Genomic DNA, 16,508 nt, shown 5'->3' with positions numbered 1-16,508 from the left:
GTGGTTGTCTGTGCTGTGGTGAAGTCCACATTCTGGTCAGCAGGCATGATGCTCACAGGCCAGGCAGGTAAACGATGTAAGGTGCCCCTGAAACTGATCGTAGCAGCAGCCTCTGTCCCAATGTTGGCAAGAAAAACAGCACAATTACCTGCCTCTATTTTGTTGATGGAGCTGTCCCCCCACTGCTGCAAGATACCCATGAATCCAGTGTCCCAACGTGATTAATGTCCAGCACTTTAAATTCCTCTATGGTAATTGGTCCAAAACTGTTCTAGCAATCACTGCCCCTGGCCATGCATTAGTGAACTTCCTGTAACTATCCAGCTTAACTGAACTCCTTCTTGCCTTGTATTCTATGTCATTCATAGTCCCCACATTTTCAGTTATACCTAGTAATTCTGATGCCTGGGAATATGTCAGTCCAACTAGAAACACATGTGAGGTGAGTCCACCAAGAGTGGGCCACACCACGCCATACCCCATAGAAACACTACGTATACTAAGACTGAGATTGTCTTCCTTCTAGTTCCTATTTTAACCACCCCAGATGTGATCCCAACTGGTTTTGTCCCTGTGGCATTGAAGTATGCATAGTCTAGGTACCAAAGGGTCATTTCAAGCAAACCTAATGCAATAACAACAGTGATGGAGGATTTAATAACTACCTCTGCTGGTTCCCTCTCGGTAGAAGGTAAGTCACCGCTGAAATGTGCATTTATCACATATGGCCACGTAGGGTCTATAGCAGGTCTGCTGAGGACTTCCCCTTATTTGCAACCTTCAAGCTCCTTCTAGCATTTCCTTCCTTAAGACACACATCCAGCCACTACAGGGGACATATAATCCATTGGGTATTTTGAATTTAAAGTTTCCCTAGCTGATGGACCCAGGAATTTCACAGTACATGTACCTCCAATAGATTATCACGCATCCCATATCCGAATGCTGAAAGCTGACCCGCCATAGCTCCACCGTCACTCCAATTATGTAAACACCCAGAATGATTCATGTATATGCACTGTGTGCCATAGATTTTACGGGCTCCTTGATTTTTTTGTTTCATTCCCACGGCCACTAATGATAGAGAGAGTTCATGTGGTGGTTCACCAACTCCCATGTCTCATGGTGGCATTGAGTCGAAGAGCTCCCCTGCAGAAGCCACCACACCACCCCTAGGATAGCTACCGCCACTATTTCCAACGTGATCACCACCAAAACCTCCACCACTGCCAGGCTGGGCACCATAACCACCTCCTCCACTGTCCCCGTACACATTACCATCCACTAGAGTTCCAAGAACCCCTTGTTGTAACTGTTCCTGGAACACCCAACTCATCCACAATGAAATTTTTGAAGCCCAATTTTCCAAAACCCCATGAAGAAGCCTCCACACTGTCCTCATGCTGCTGTTGACCAGTATCCCAACACAAAGGGTGCCTTTCCCCAATTTGTACATGTAGGACAAAGGAATTTGAAGACTCACCTGTGATAGTCGTGCCATTCAGAACCTCAGCCTCCCTTGGCCCCTTTTCCGTTCCAAAATTTTTGAGAAGGAGGTTTGCCCTTGAATGCGAGTCACCCCCCTCCACGATTTCCTTACCGGACTTCGATTTAGGTTTATTTTGGGAAACAAGGCTGACGTTCCCGGAAATTTCTTCTTCCTCAACCTTATCGTCCCCCTCCGCTTGTGAAACTGGCTTGTCTGCCTTCCCGCTAGAGTTCCCTCCCTTGGTTTGGATTTCGTGGAGTTCCAAAACCGAGGGCAACAAATTTGAGGTTTCTTCTGATGAAGAAACCATGGTTGTAACCCTTGATGGAGCTCGGCTTCTCTCTCTTCTTCGGTCTGTGTTTTGGCTTATTCCGGCCAGTATCTCCGTCAACCTACTCGTTAATAGGTCAAGTTGCTGCTTGCGCCTCCTCTTCTGTCCGACAGGCTGCTCTCATTTATCTTTTTATCTGAATCTCTCTGGCCATTACGCGCCGCGTGGCATCGAGCCGAGCCGAGCCGAGCCGAGCCTGAACCTGCTTATGTTCGAGTCGAGTTTGATTTAAATATTTCGAGCCGAGCTTTGAGCCAAGCCTCGTCTCGAGCCTAAAATTGTTATCGAGCTCGAACTCGTTCGAGCCGAGCTCGAGCCTCAACATACATTTAAAACTTTTCAAAAAATATATATCGAATAAAATGTATATTAAATTATGTATACATTTTATATAAAATTGGGCATAACTTATATATATAATATGTGTATAAGATTGGGCATAACCTCTACTTAAAATTGAGCATAATCTATATATATAATACTTATAAAAAATTCGACATGACCTTTACTTAAAATTGGGCATAATCAATATACATAATACCTGCATAAACACTTCATAAACACTCCATAAAATTGTCTATACATTCCATAAACACTTCATGAAATTATTTATACACTCCATAAAATAATCTAAACACTCCATACACTGCATAACATTATAAATAAACTCCATACAATAATCAAACACAACAAAATTAAATAAAATATCATTATCAATTTACAATCACCCAAATAAAAACTATAAATCCTTTAAATAAAATCATATTACTATTACAGACTTACTAGAAAATTACAAGAAATATTTTAAATTTTTCTTAGGAAAATTAAATGGACCTCTTATTGCCTTTTCTAAGGAAATAAATAAAAATTAATAATTAATCTAATATATTATTATACTTATCGATAAATTTTTAATCACATAAAATGTCAAACACAAAATTACTATGAAAATTGCCTCATGCTCAAAGTATTATATCATCAACTGTCAAATACTTATTCAAAATTTTTCTATATGGTTTTCTAAACCATCTTGGCAAGAAAATCTTACTTGAAAAATTATATGATTTTTTAAAAATAATTTATAATTAGAAAAATATTTTGAAAAAATACGAGGCACTAATGGTCCCTATATTTCTATTAAAAATATTTTTTCAACATTTATTGAAAAAACCGCTAATAGTCTCTGGAAACGTATTTCTACTAAAATATCTTTTCAATTTATTTAAGAGCCATGAGAAAGGGACAAAGAGTTTTTTTTTTCCTTGTTTATGATCTCGCATGTAGGGGTGGATTTGAATAAATTATATATAAAATTATGCATACATTTTTAAAAAATATAATGATAGGGGAGGTTCAGGATTGAATTTCAATAATGGATTAAAATGCACCAATATTAATATTTTTTACTCCAATTGTTGTCTAGCTTGTTTTGTAATTTTTGAATTTGGCCATAATTTATTATGGTCTCCTTAGTGCCCCTAGATAAAAATTTATATTCTAGGAAAAACTAAAAATATTTTTCCTATGATACATATTCCCAAAAAAACCTTTAAATAAAATCTTATTACTATTAGTGACTTAATAGAAAATTACAGGAAATATTTTAAAATTTTCTTAGGAAAGTTAAATGGACCTTTTATTGTCTCTTCTAGGGAAATAAATAAAAATTAATAATCAATCTAATATATTATTATACTTATTGATAAATTTTTAATTAAATAAAATATCAAACACAAAATTGCAATGAAAATTGTTTCATGCTAAAAGTATTACAGCATCAACTGCTAAATACTTATTCAAAAATTTTCTATACAGTTTTCTACCCCATCTTGGTACGAAAAATCTTACTTTGAAAATTATATGATTTTTAATAAAAATTTTAATGAGAAAAGTGTTTAAAAAAATTTAATTAGAAAAGTGTTTAAAAAAACATGAGACACTAATAGTTTATAGAAATTTATTTCTATAAAATTTATTTTTAATTTTTTCCAGAGGAAAAAGTTTTTTTTTTTATTTTATGATCTCGCAAGTGCGAAATCGCACGTGCGAGATCATCTTCTCGCGAGGAAGGGGGAGATTATTTCTCCCCTGTTCTGGTTTTCCGCCGAGACGACGCGGAGGGAAGGGGCTTACGGCACCGGGGAGGATTTATCGTCGGAGATGACGGCCACGACGAAGTCGGCGGCGACGGAATCGGCGGTGACGGAAGCGGCGGCGACGGAAACAGAGGCGACAGCGAGGAGAGGAAGAAATCGAACAGACGGCCACAGAGGCGGCCGACGAGCAGCTGCAATTGCAGTATAGACGCCGGCGAACAGCTACGACGGCGGTAGAGGCGGCGACAACAACCGATGGGAGGGGTTGGCGGTGACGAGGGGGGAGGAAAATTTTTTCCCCCCCTCACTCTCGCTCCCGCTCCCGCTCCCCCGCTCGCTCGCGATCCCATACCGATTCATGCCGATCCGACTCATTTCGAGCCGCCTCGCGAGCCGACGAACCGAACCTAGCTTCGGTCGAGCTCGGCTCGTTAAGGTAAATGAGCCGATTTCGGTGCTCGAGCTCGAAAAATGACGAATCGAACCGAGCCGATACCGAGCCGAACCGAGCCGGCTCGCGAACCGGCTCGATTCGAAGCCACCCCTACTCGCCGGTTGTCACACGACGAATCACTCATGTTCAAGCTCTGATACCATGTTTTTACGGTCCCTGTATCTAACACGGCGATTTGTGCCGAAGAAGAAAAAGAAAATAGAAAATTAAGCTGAAGGGAAGCTTGAAAATCCTCGAGTTCATGTAGGAGAACTCAAACCCTCTGTTTTAACCTAAATTCAGACTTACTTCTTTCCATTCCATTCCTCCTTTAAGTAGGGTTCATGTCCACAAGGTTCAAGGAAAAATTACAATTTTGCCCCTCCATGGCATTTAACTTGAAAAGTAAACTAAATGACTATGTAACTGACTTCGTCAGAGTAATTGACTCAGCTATGGTGTCTCTGCCTAACTCAGCCTACTATTGGGTTTATAACACCTTACTCCAGCCACGATGTTGCATTCCCAACTTATTAATGACTAGTGGGAGATTCTTGTCCAGTGGACAGACACCGAACCAGCAGCTACTACGTGGGAACAGTTGGACAACTTCAACCAGGTCTACCCATCTTACGAGCTTGAGGACAAACTCTTTCTCCAAGGGGGGGCAAATGTTGAGGACTCAATAGCTAACCGAGTCATCCAAAGGAGGCGCCCCTGAGTCACTGAGTTAATTGCTTTTATTTTCATATGTCATATTTCTTTTAATTTCATTTTTGGAATTAATTTTTTAAGTCATAATGCCGCAGGGGCAGAAGTGTAATTTTTTAACCCTAAACTTTGTTTGCGTCAACCCTACTTAGAGGGAAATGGGAATGAAAAAAAAGACAAGTTTGATTTAGGTTAAACAGGGTAGAGAGTTCTCCTAGACGAGCTCTTGGGTTTGGAGTTCTCCTTGACGTGCTCTAGGTCCAACTTCCCTCTTGAATCTGATTTTCTCTCTTCCCCCTTTTTGATTTCTCTTTTTCTATAATCCCTTACCGAGAGCAAAGAGGTCTCTCAACTTCTTTTTCGTGAGCAGCAAGAGGTTTCTCAACCTCTTTCTGTTGGAAGATAGGGCCCTAGCCCACACGACCAAGGAAGGCCCACATATCTAAGAGTATTATAAGATGGGCCACACAACCAAAGAAGGCCCACAAGATGGCCCAAACCCATAAGAAGTAGGACCCACTATGATTACCACGAGTTGGCATCCTTATCACATAAGTTGGAAGATAAAGAAGAACTCATAAAGGCATCTTTATCTTAAGGTCACGTCCCAGAAGAGTTCTAATTTAAGTTATGCTTGTCTTTTATCTATATTAAGTTATTTAATTATGCTAGGACTTATTAACTGTTATAGTTTGGGTGGAATTGGGACAAAGGTAGTTTTATTGTAATGGGACTCTACTACCTTCCTCTATTCTAAATAGAGGTTCATGTACTTTGATTACAACAAGTCAATGAAGTATTTTTCTTTTCCATAAATTCAACATGGTATCAGAGCCAGGTTTTGTTAGTTGACTTGGTCAACACACAAAGATAATGAGATCCTTTTCTCTAAACCCTAAACCTTAAGTCTAGGTTCGCAGTTTTTTTCAGTCCCTACACCCGTAGTTTGATTTGTGTTTTTCACCTCTATACTGAGCTTTTCGTATTGAAAATTACATATTGAAGGAAATATATTTGAGTCTACTTACCAAATAAAAATGATTTTTTTCCAATCGGAGTTATCTACAGAGAGATATAGATATTTCAATGAGTGAAGGTCAGATTGCAAAAAGGTTGATCAGCAGCAGCAAGCTTCCGCTTTCGAGGTATTTTATGTTATCAAGAACTAGACTTTATATGGAGAAATATATTTCCAAAGAAATATATGTAAGTATATTATTTTACCTAATAAACCAATTTTTTATCTGAGTTTTCTACAAAGATAAATTGATATTTGAAGCAGCAAAGGTCAGATTGCAAAAGAGGTTCGAGTAGCAGCAGAAAGCTTCTACTTCCGAAGTATTTTATGGCATCAAGAAAGAGACTTTATACGGAAAATTATATATGACAAGAAATATCTGTAAGTATATTTTCTTACATATTCAGCCAATTCTCTGTATGATTTTTTTATAAGGAGATATTGATCTTGGAAGAGTCAATGGTCATTCTGGAAAAATAGAAGAAACAGTACTTAGTTCGGCCAGATGACAGAGACCGAAATCTATCAGAGTATTTATCTTCTGATAATTATATTATATGAAGAGAATTTATACTTGTGTGAAAGATATTTAAGTCTACTTTCATAATGAGAAAATTTCATTTCAATCTGATCTATATTTAAAGATATATTCTCACTGAAAGAATCAAAGGTCATGCTGGTATTCTCTTACATTGAAAAATCTGAATTTAAGCCGATTGTTTTGTGTCACTTTTTGAGTTGATATATCAGGAAAATATCTCACTTCTCCCTGGTTTGAGAGTTTTTTACTACATCTCTATTATTTGGGCTTATTGCTGCATCTATGATATTTGGTTCAAGCTGGTATCACTGCCATTACCTCCAACTTGAGGGGGAGAAGTAAAAGAACTACAAGAAAGAGGTATTTTATTCCATATGTTGTGGATAAAGTTTATGTGACCAAAATATTCAAGAGTGGTCGAGCACAAATAAAGCTTGTGCATCTAAGAAGAAATTTTTATAACAGATTATTTCATGGGTTCTTTTAGAAAGTTCATTGTTTGGTTCGTGTTATATGTGTTGGAAGATGGTCGTGTTATATTCAGCTGCAACTATTATGTCTCTTTGGGGACATTATTATTGAAGAAGAGGTAGCCTCATACCATTATTTATTTGTCCCCGTCAAAAATATAAAAAATGTCAATGGTTGAGATTCCATGATGGAAGACCTTAATACCCCATCAAAAATATCAAGTGTCAATGGTTGGGATTCCATGACGAAGGAACTTAATATCCCTTCAAAAATATCAAGTGTCAACAGTTGGGACACCATGACGGAGGAATTTATTATTACATCTATGTTATATCCCTTTGAATTGGCCAGCTGGGTCTCAAGGAAGAGAACACCAGCATGAGGAGGAGTGGTGGAAGATTGGAGGACTGGCATTGTATACAAAAAGATTTTACATATCATTTGCAGCAAGTTGGGAGTTCTTGATGTTCTCTCACCCTAGCTTGAGGGGGAGTGTAAGAAGATTGGGCCCAAGCCCACATGACCAAGGAAGGCTCACATATCTAAGAGTATTATAAGATGGGCCACATGACCAAAGAAGGCCCACAAGATGGGCCCAAACCCATAAGAAGTAGGACCCACCATGATTACCATGAGCTGGCATCCTTATCACATAAGTTGGAAGATCAAGAAGGACTCACAAAGGCATCTTTATCTTATGGTCACGTCCTAGAAGAGTTCTAATCTAAGTTATGCTTGTCTTTTATCTATATTAAGTTATTTAATTATGCTAGGACTTATCTTTAAGTGTTAGACTTTGGGTGTAATTGGGACAACGGTAGTTTTATTGTAATTGGACTCTACTACCTTCCTCTATTATAAATAGAGGTTCATGTACTTTGATTACTACAAGTCAATGAAGTATTTTTCTTTTCCATAAATTCAAAACTTTCCCAAGAGCAGCAAGAGGTTTCTTGTTGAGGACTCAATAGCTAACTGAGTCATACAAAGGAGGTGAACTGAGTCACAGAGTTAATAGCTTTCTTTACATATTGTTTTAAATTCGTTTTTATGCATTATTTAAGTTAAATTACCACAGGGGCAGAATTATAATAATTAACCCTAAAACTATGGTTGGTGTCAACCCTTCTTAGAGGGGAAGGAGAATGAGAAAAGGTCTGGAATTAGGTTAAACAGGGTTTGGAAGTCTCCTTGATGAGCTCTAGGTCCTGGTTCCCTCTTGAATCTGAATTTCTTTCTTCCCTCTTTTGATTTTTGTTTACCTTGCTCCATACCGAAAAGAAAGAGGGAATTTCTATCCCTTTTTCAAGCTCAATCAGACGCTTCAGCCTCTCATCCGTCCACAGCAACAATAGAGAGGCTCACTCCCTCTTTCTGAGCAAGGATTGAGGCTTCTCAGCCCCCATACCATGAGCAGCCAAAATCAAGGGTTCTTCAGCCTCAAAGCCAGCAAGCAGCAAGGATAGGAACCCCTAACCTCTGATCCGATGAAAGTCCAAGTTAGAGGCTTTTCAGCCCCTAACCCGAGCAGCAGCAGGGAGAGTTCAAACCCCTCTCAACCATGAGCAGAAAAGGGGGCTCTTCCCCTCCTCTCCGAGCAGCAGCAGTAAGGGCTCTCTGCCCTTACCGAGAACAGCAGCCTAGCTGCACAAAGGAGGCTGTTTTCCTCCTATCCGAGAGCAACAACTCTCTCTCCCAAAGCTGGATTTACCAATTCCACACCGAGTTACTTGATCCATAAAAAGGGACCATAACAACTTGGTATCGGAGCAGGGTAACATGGGGGATACATCCAGCAATTAAGAACTTAGAAGCATGATCAAAGGGGTGAAGATGTACAGGCTGAACAACGAGAAAAGTTGGAACAAATTCCTGGCATGAGCTTGCAACTCCAGCGACTCTCTAGCATGATATCGGATCTCATGACAGAGAGACACTCTACCCCATACCGAAGGGGGGAGAATCATTCACACAACCGAAGGGATGAGATGTTTGCTGGGCACACCAATGTCCAGGCACCGCAGAGTGGAGGCACAATACCCAAGTACACAAAATTGGATTTTTCTACATTTATTGGGTCAGTCAATCCTTTAATTTGGTTGCATAGATGTGAGAAACTTTTTTTCAAATCAAGGGACTGCTGAGTTTGACAAGGTGGGACTTGCCACTTTCCACATGTTAGATGAGGCACAGCTAAGGTTTCATCAGGTGAAACTAGAAAGATTAGTGCTGGATTGGGATGAATTTAAAGAGTTATGCACAATTAGATTTGGCCCTCCCGCCCACAGCAACCCCTTGGGAGATTTGGTTCTGTTGAGACAGACCGGGTCTGTTGAGCTGTATCAAAAATAGTTCCAAGAAAAATTCGTTCACGCTGGCTGGTTGGTACGAGACGACCAGCAGGTCAACTTATTTATAGAAGGCCTCACTGAAACTCTGAGGTTAGAGGTGGAACTTCAATCACCTTCATATTTGGCTCGGGCAATGAATTTAGCTCAAGCAATGGAACAATGGCAATGGCTTTAGCATCATAGGCCAATTTGGCAAGGGGAATGGAACACTTCCTCCTATTGGCAAGGGCAACGAAATACTTCCCCTCAGGTGCCATGTCCAGAATTACCACCGCCTAGAACTAATCTGATCCCAACTCTGGCAGTCGACACATGCTCTAGTAACCCCCCAGCTCAGTATATCAGAAAATTAAGCAATTTAGAGATGGCGGAACGGAGGTCCAAGAACCTATGCTACAACTGTGATGAACCATACCGTGCAGGCCACCAATGTAAACGGTTGTTCTGGCTCGAAGTGGATTAAACAAAGGATACAGAAAATAGTGATGATCTTATTGAGGAGGAACCACTAGAAATCTCTCTACATGCCATTACTGGGCAAAAATCTGCCAAAACTATGCAAGTCAGAGCTCGAGTCATCAACCGGGAACTTGAGGGACTAGTGGATTCAGGAAGTACACATAATTTTCTTAGCTTAACAGCTGCTCAAAATCGTCAGTTATAGATCCATCCACACCCAACAGCCACGGTTTAAGTGGCCTATGGGGAGAAAGTCCATTGCTACAGGATCAGCAAAGCTGTAATATTTTCAATTGGTAGGACTTTATTTCATTCAGAATTTTTTGTCATACCTTTGGCAGGATTTGATATGGTGTTAGGCATCAAATGGTTACAAACATTGGGACCCATATTGTGGGACTGCTCTACTTTAACTATGAGCTTTGTATTGAGCAGATGTCAAGTGATATTACAGGGAAATCAGGTGGACAAGCCCCACCACCTTCATACCATTCACACACAAGACCAACTGGACAGCACTATCGAAAAACTTCTCGACGAGTTCTCAGACCTCTTCCACGAGCCTTTCAGATTGCCTCCCTTGAGGCACTGTGACCATAGGATCTATTTAAAACCAAGTTCTGATGTGGTGGTAGTTTGGCCATACCAGTATCCCCACCTCCAGAAGGATGAAATCGAGTGACAGTGCCAGGCCATATTACAACAGGGCTTTATACGTAGTAGATGCTCCCCCTTCTCTTCACCAGTCTTGCTCGTAAAGAAACATGATGGCACATGGAGATTTTGTATCGATTATACGGAGTTAAATGCCCAGACCGTGAAGGATAAGTTCCCTATACCGGTAGTGGAGGAGCTCCTGGATGAATTACATGGTTCATGGGTCTTCACAAAATTGGATTTACCCTCAGGATATCATCAGCTTCGTATGCACTCCTCCGACATCGAGAAGACAGCCTTCCACACACATCACAACCATTTTGAGTTTTTTATCATGCCGTTTGGGTTATCAAACGCCCCATCCACTTTTCAAGCACTGATGAATGAGGTATTCTGCAACTAAATCCAAAAATTTGTACTTGTTTTTTTTATGATATACTCATGTACAACAAGTCTGTGGAAGAGCATTTAGCGCATCTACGAGTAGTTTTTGAATTGTTATGAGCCCACCAACTCTATTTGAATAAATCTAAATGCTCTTTTACGGAGTCACATGTCGCCTATCTCGGCCATATTATATCTCATGCGGGGGTCACTGCTGATCCCGAGAAGATTCAGGTAATTCAAAATTGGCCACAACCTCAAACTTGCTCACCTTTGAGAGGATTTTTGGGCCTAATTGGAAACTACCGCAAATTCATTCAGAATTACGGACCCTTGGCAGCACCACTGACCAGTCTCCTCACGAAAAATTTCTTTTTTTGGAATGATGAGGCCACACACTCCTTTGAGGCTCTCAAACTAGCTCTCGCCTCCACACCCAACAACTTCCCAATTTTGAGTACTTATTTGTAGTAGAGTGTGACGCATCCGATGGGGGCATTTGGGCCATCTTACAGCAACACTCCCACCCCATTGCATATTTTAATAGGTAGTTGGCAGCATGGCATCACAAACTAGCAGCGTATGAATGGGAATTAATCGGGTTGGCCAAGGTTGTCCAACATTGGTGACCTTTCTTATGGGACCGTGCATTTCTCATCCATTCTGATCATTACAACCTTAAATTCTTACTTGAACAACGCCTCACAACTTCTCCACAACAACATTGGATCAGTAAGTTGATGGCATTTGATATTTTGGTCGAGTACCATTTGGGAAGATTAAACAAGGCAGCGGATGCCTTGTCATGGCATTTCGAGCACCAGAAGCTCATATATTATTAAGCACCTAGCCAATACTACCCAAAAGACCGGCCTATTAGGAGCGAAAGACATAGGTACTTAACCCAAGACCATAAAATCACACCCCACCTTTGCGAGCCATCAACCACGGCGGCCCACTCTAGCGACACTGGCCGGACCCGGGTTAAGTTCCTACGGCCTACCAATAATTTTAATCTGGCCTCTAGGTCGCCCCCTTGGCTTAGGTCGCCCCCTTCAGGATTCGAACTCGCGACGTGGGAGCCTGATACCAAATGTTAAGCACCTAGCCAATACTACCCAAAAGATCAGCCTATTAAGAGTGAAAGACATAGGGACTTAACCCAGGACCATAACATATATGCTATCAGCCAGCCTCGTTTTCTCATATTAGACTTGGTTAGTAAGGCCCAAGCCACTCTTCCTGTCCTACAGGAGCTACACAAAAAAGATACAGAGGGGACAATTGATTCTAAGTGGTTCATTGAGGATTCCATTATTTTCTACAAAATGGGGATTTATCTACCACACACTTTCGAGTTGATTCCAGCCATCCTCTCTGCCTATCATGAAAGCACACATGAAGGCATCCAGAAAACATTGCAGCGCATTCGACCAGATTTCTATAGGCAAACCATGAAGACCACCATAGCCACATATGTCACAGCCTGCCAGGTATGTCAACACAACAAGGCCGAACACTTAAGTCCAACAGGTCTTCTTCAACCTCTTGATCTCCCTACACAAGTTTGGGCCGATATATCGAAGCACTATGTCGAGGGTCTTCCCCATTCAGCCGGCAAATCAATATTATTTGTGGTGGTCAATCGGTTCTCCAAGCATGCACATTTTATTCCTACGGCACACCCATATACAGCCTCACATGTGGCACAAACCTTCCTTGAGCATATTGTCCACTTGCATAGCATTCCAGAATCCATTGTCAGTGATCGAGACGCGGTATTTACCAACACTTTCTAGTAGGAACTTTTTTGTCTGAGTGACACAAAGTTGAAATTTTCCTCCTCATATCATCCTCAGACAGATGGCCAAACCAAGGTGGTTAACCACACCATAGAAATGTATCTACGGTGCCTTGTGGGTGATCATCCTAAACATTGGGTTCAGTGGCTACCGTGGGCTACATATTGTTACAGCACTTCATTCCACTCAGGCTTGCAATCCACTCCATTCCGGGTTTTAAATGGCAGCGATCCCCCTCAGATCCTCTCATATACTCTAGGGTCCACCCGCATGGAAACCATTGATCAGGCATTCATGGATCGCGACCAAGTATTACATAATATTACAGATCGCCTCTTGCACGCTCAGGTTCGTATGAAAGATTTCTACGACAAGGGACACAGAGATGTCTCGTACGAGGTGAAGGACTACATTTGGTTACGACTAGGAGTAATTTTTACTCTCACTTATATTATGCCAGCAAGGCCTCATGGAAGGACACAATAGCGTGAGGGGGAGTGTTGGAAGATGAAGGCATATTGGAAGATTTGCCATTTTATTCAAAAATATTCTATACATGATTTGCAGCAAGCTGGGAGTTCATGTTGTTCTCTTAGCCCCAGCTTGAGGGGGAGCATTGGAAGATAGGCCCAAGCCCACACAACCAAGGAAGGCCCAAATATCTAAGAGTATTATAATATCGGTCACATGATCAAGGAAGGCCCACAAGATGAGTTGAAGCACATAAGAAGTAGGACCCACCATGATAACCACGAGCTGGAATCCTTATCACATAAGTTGGTAGGTAAAGAAGGACTCACAAAGGCATCTTTATCTTATGGTCACATCCTAGAAGAGTTCTAGTTTGAGTTATGTTTGTCTTTTATCTATATTGAGTTATTTAATTATGCTAGGACTTATCTTTAAGTGTTAGAGTTTGGGTGTAATTGGACAAAGGTAGTTTTATTGTAATTGGACTCTACTATTTTCCTCTATTATAAATAGAGGTTTATTTACTCTGATTAAAATAAGTTAATGAAGTCAATGAAGTATTTCTCTTTTCTATAAATTCAACAGTTCCTATACCTCTTAACCGAGAACAGCAGCACCTTCCATTGCTGAATTCGTGTTGGGATCTTTCCGGGTCATGGATCGCGTCGCCCTTCTTCCCTCTCTTCCCTCCAGATTGGGTGTTGACACTGGAAGAGAACTCCTGTTCTTGGAACGTGTAATGGTAGAAATGGATTGAGCCTTGAGGAGGCACGACCTGGACCTCTGAGGGAGAATCTGACCTAGACCTCTGAGGGAGAATCCGACCTGGCTAAAACTAAATGATTCAATGCTTAATCTTCATTCAACTCTTTGTCCCAATAAATAGGTTTGGGGACGAAATTACAACTCAGACCCATGGGTCACATGGTTCACGCAAAATTACATTCAAACTAAACCAAACCAAATTCAATAGACATGAAAAGAGAAATAGCATAATTTAATTCCTATGTCTGTTGATAACTTGGGATGCGATGGAGTCCATAACATCACCCCCCTCCTAGAGAAAGAGCTTGTCCTCAAGCTCAAAAGAGGGGTAGAGAGCCCTGAAAGCGGCTAAGGGCTCCCATGTAGTGTCAATGGGGTCAGTATCAGCCCACTGCACTAGAATCTCCCAATCACCCTGAATGCGACGAGCCTGCAACACCTGTGCTGGAATAGAAAGCCCGGTCCAAGGTGGCGACCTTGGATGCACCTAGTTTATACGATAAAAGCCGAGGCGGATCTCTGCCACACACTACCTTGAACGGGGTAGTGACGAGTGCGCTGTGGTATGTTGTGTTATAACAGAATTCGGCCCATGCCAGCCACTGAACACACCGTTTAGGTGAGTCCCTCACAAAACAACGAAGATACATCTCAAGTGTCCTGTTGACCACCTTGGTCTGTCCATCAGTCTACAAGTGGAAGGCGGAAGAGAACGCCAATTTGGTGCCTTGCAGCTTAAAGAGTTCTTTCCATAACATATTGATGAAGATGGCGTCTGTTATGGACTCTATAGCATCACGAGTTACCAGCAGGCTTAGGAATTAATTAATGTGATTTTCAATTTCCATGTAATTGACTTTAGTTTGGGTTGGTTTAGCATTTATTTGTTTGAACCATTGACCCAAGAGGTCTAAAGTGTTTTGGGCGTCCTCAACCCTATTTAAGGGGACAACTAGGGTAATGAAAAGGTAGCAATTGAGTCTACTCTAGCTTAGATTAAATTAGATAAATAGGTTGAGAGCTCCTTCAAGCTCTCTCCCGTTTTTCCCCAATTTCTTTTCCGAACTTCTGTCTTCACCATTCCATAATTCTATCTCAACGTCAAGCAAAGCAATGGAAGGAAGAGAAGAGAGGAGGGTGACAAGATCCATGGCTCGTGAGGATCCTAACAACATGGTATCAGACAGGTCCACCCTCGGTGACTCCTCTTCTCCAGAGGACATACGTCAAGTACTTTCAGACCTTCAACAACAATCCACTCTTCAAGGTACCAAAATTTCTAACATCCATAATACATTACACATGCTGGAATCATCTCTCCAAACAGTCATCCACCAACTTGCTGCAATTCAATCACCAACGCCACCACCAGCCACCAACTTTCAACCACAACCAGTACCTCACCAAAAATTCACGCCACCACCAAACCCACCATTGCGCCAACAACATGTTCCCATAGCTACTCACGCAAAAGGCCCAACCACGGTTCCAAGGTACTTTAAACTTAACTTTCCTGTATTTGATGGCTCTAAAGATCCTTTACTTTGGTTCATGAAATGTGAACATTTTTTCTATCATCAACGAACGGTGGATATGGACAAGGTAACACTGGCCTCCTACCACCTGCTCGATGAAGCGCTCATGTGGTTCCATCACTACCGAAATGTCCATTCCACTCAAGATTGGCTACACTTTAAACATGCTTGCCAGATGAGGTTTGGACCTCCAGCTAGCAGCAACCCAGTGAGGGAATTGATTAACTTTAAATAGACTGGCACCTTAGAAGTGTACCAAAAATGTTCCAAGAAAGGTTGGCCCGAGCCAGTGAATTTGTTCCTCCTCACCTACATGTTCAAATTTTTAATGCTGGATTGACTGAGGCGGTTAGAGTGGAAGTGGAATTACTTGGTCCGACAGTTTTGGACTCAACAATGAATTATGCAAGAGCTTTGGAACACAAACAAAGAGTTCTAAAATAATCCTTACACCGAAAACCATTTTGGAACAACAGAATACAAGGTACTGCATCTGGTCCATGTTTTGGGTCCTCTGCCCCTAACCGAGCAGACCAGTCTACAAGTGTGCCTCCCCACACTCTTCCATGTAAATTTTTGACTAAACAGGAAATGGAGGCTAGAAAGGCCAAGGGCCTATGTTTTAATTGTGATGAACAATTCCTTCCAGGACATACCTGTAAACGTTTATTCAGTATTGAACTTTTGGAAGAAGATTCAGAAGAGCTTCCTGAAAATGAATTTCTTGAAGAGGTACAGCAAGAACCAGAGCTCTCCCTCCATGCCATGCATGGCCTGCATAGTTCTAATAGCATGCAGGTAAAGGCCAAGTTACACCACCTCATGCTACTTTCTTTAGTTGATTCGGGCAGCACACATAATTTTATCAGTGAACCAGCAGCGCAACAATTGGGATTGGAAAGTCAACAACAAAGGGGTCTCTCGGTTTCAGTGGCCAATGGGGCTAAAATTGCAAGTGTGGGGTTATGTGCAAACACCCCTTTCACCATTGAGG

The sequence above is a fragment of the Aristolochia californica genome, unplaced genomic scaffold (genome assembly GCF_029961685.1).
Source record: "Aristolochia californica isolate CCGP_79_NKW_82.1479 unplaced genomic scaffold, dmAriCali1.0.hap1 SCAF_16, whole genome shotgun sequence".
NCBI lineage: Eukaryota > Viridiplantae > Streptophyta > Magnoliopsida > Piperales > Aristolochiaceae > Aristolochia > Aristolochia californica.
The sequence above is the reverse complement of the archived record's forward strand: the minus strand, read 5'-3'. Positions refer to the sequence as shown.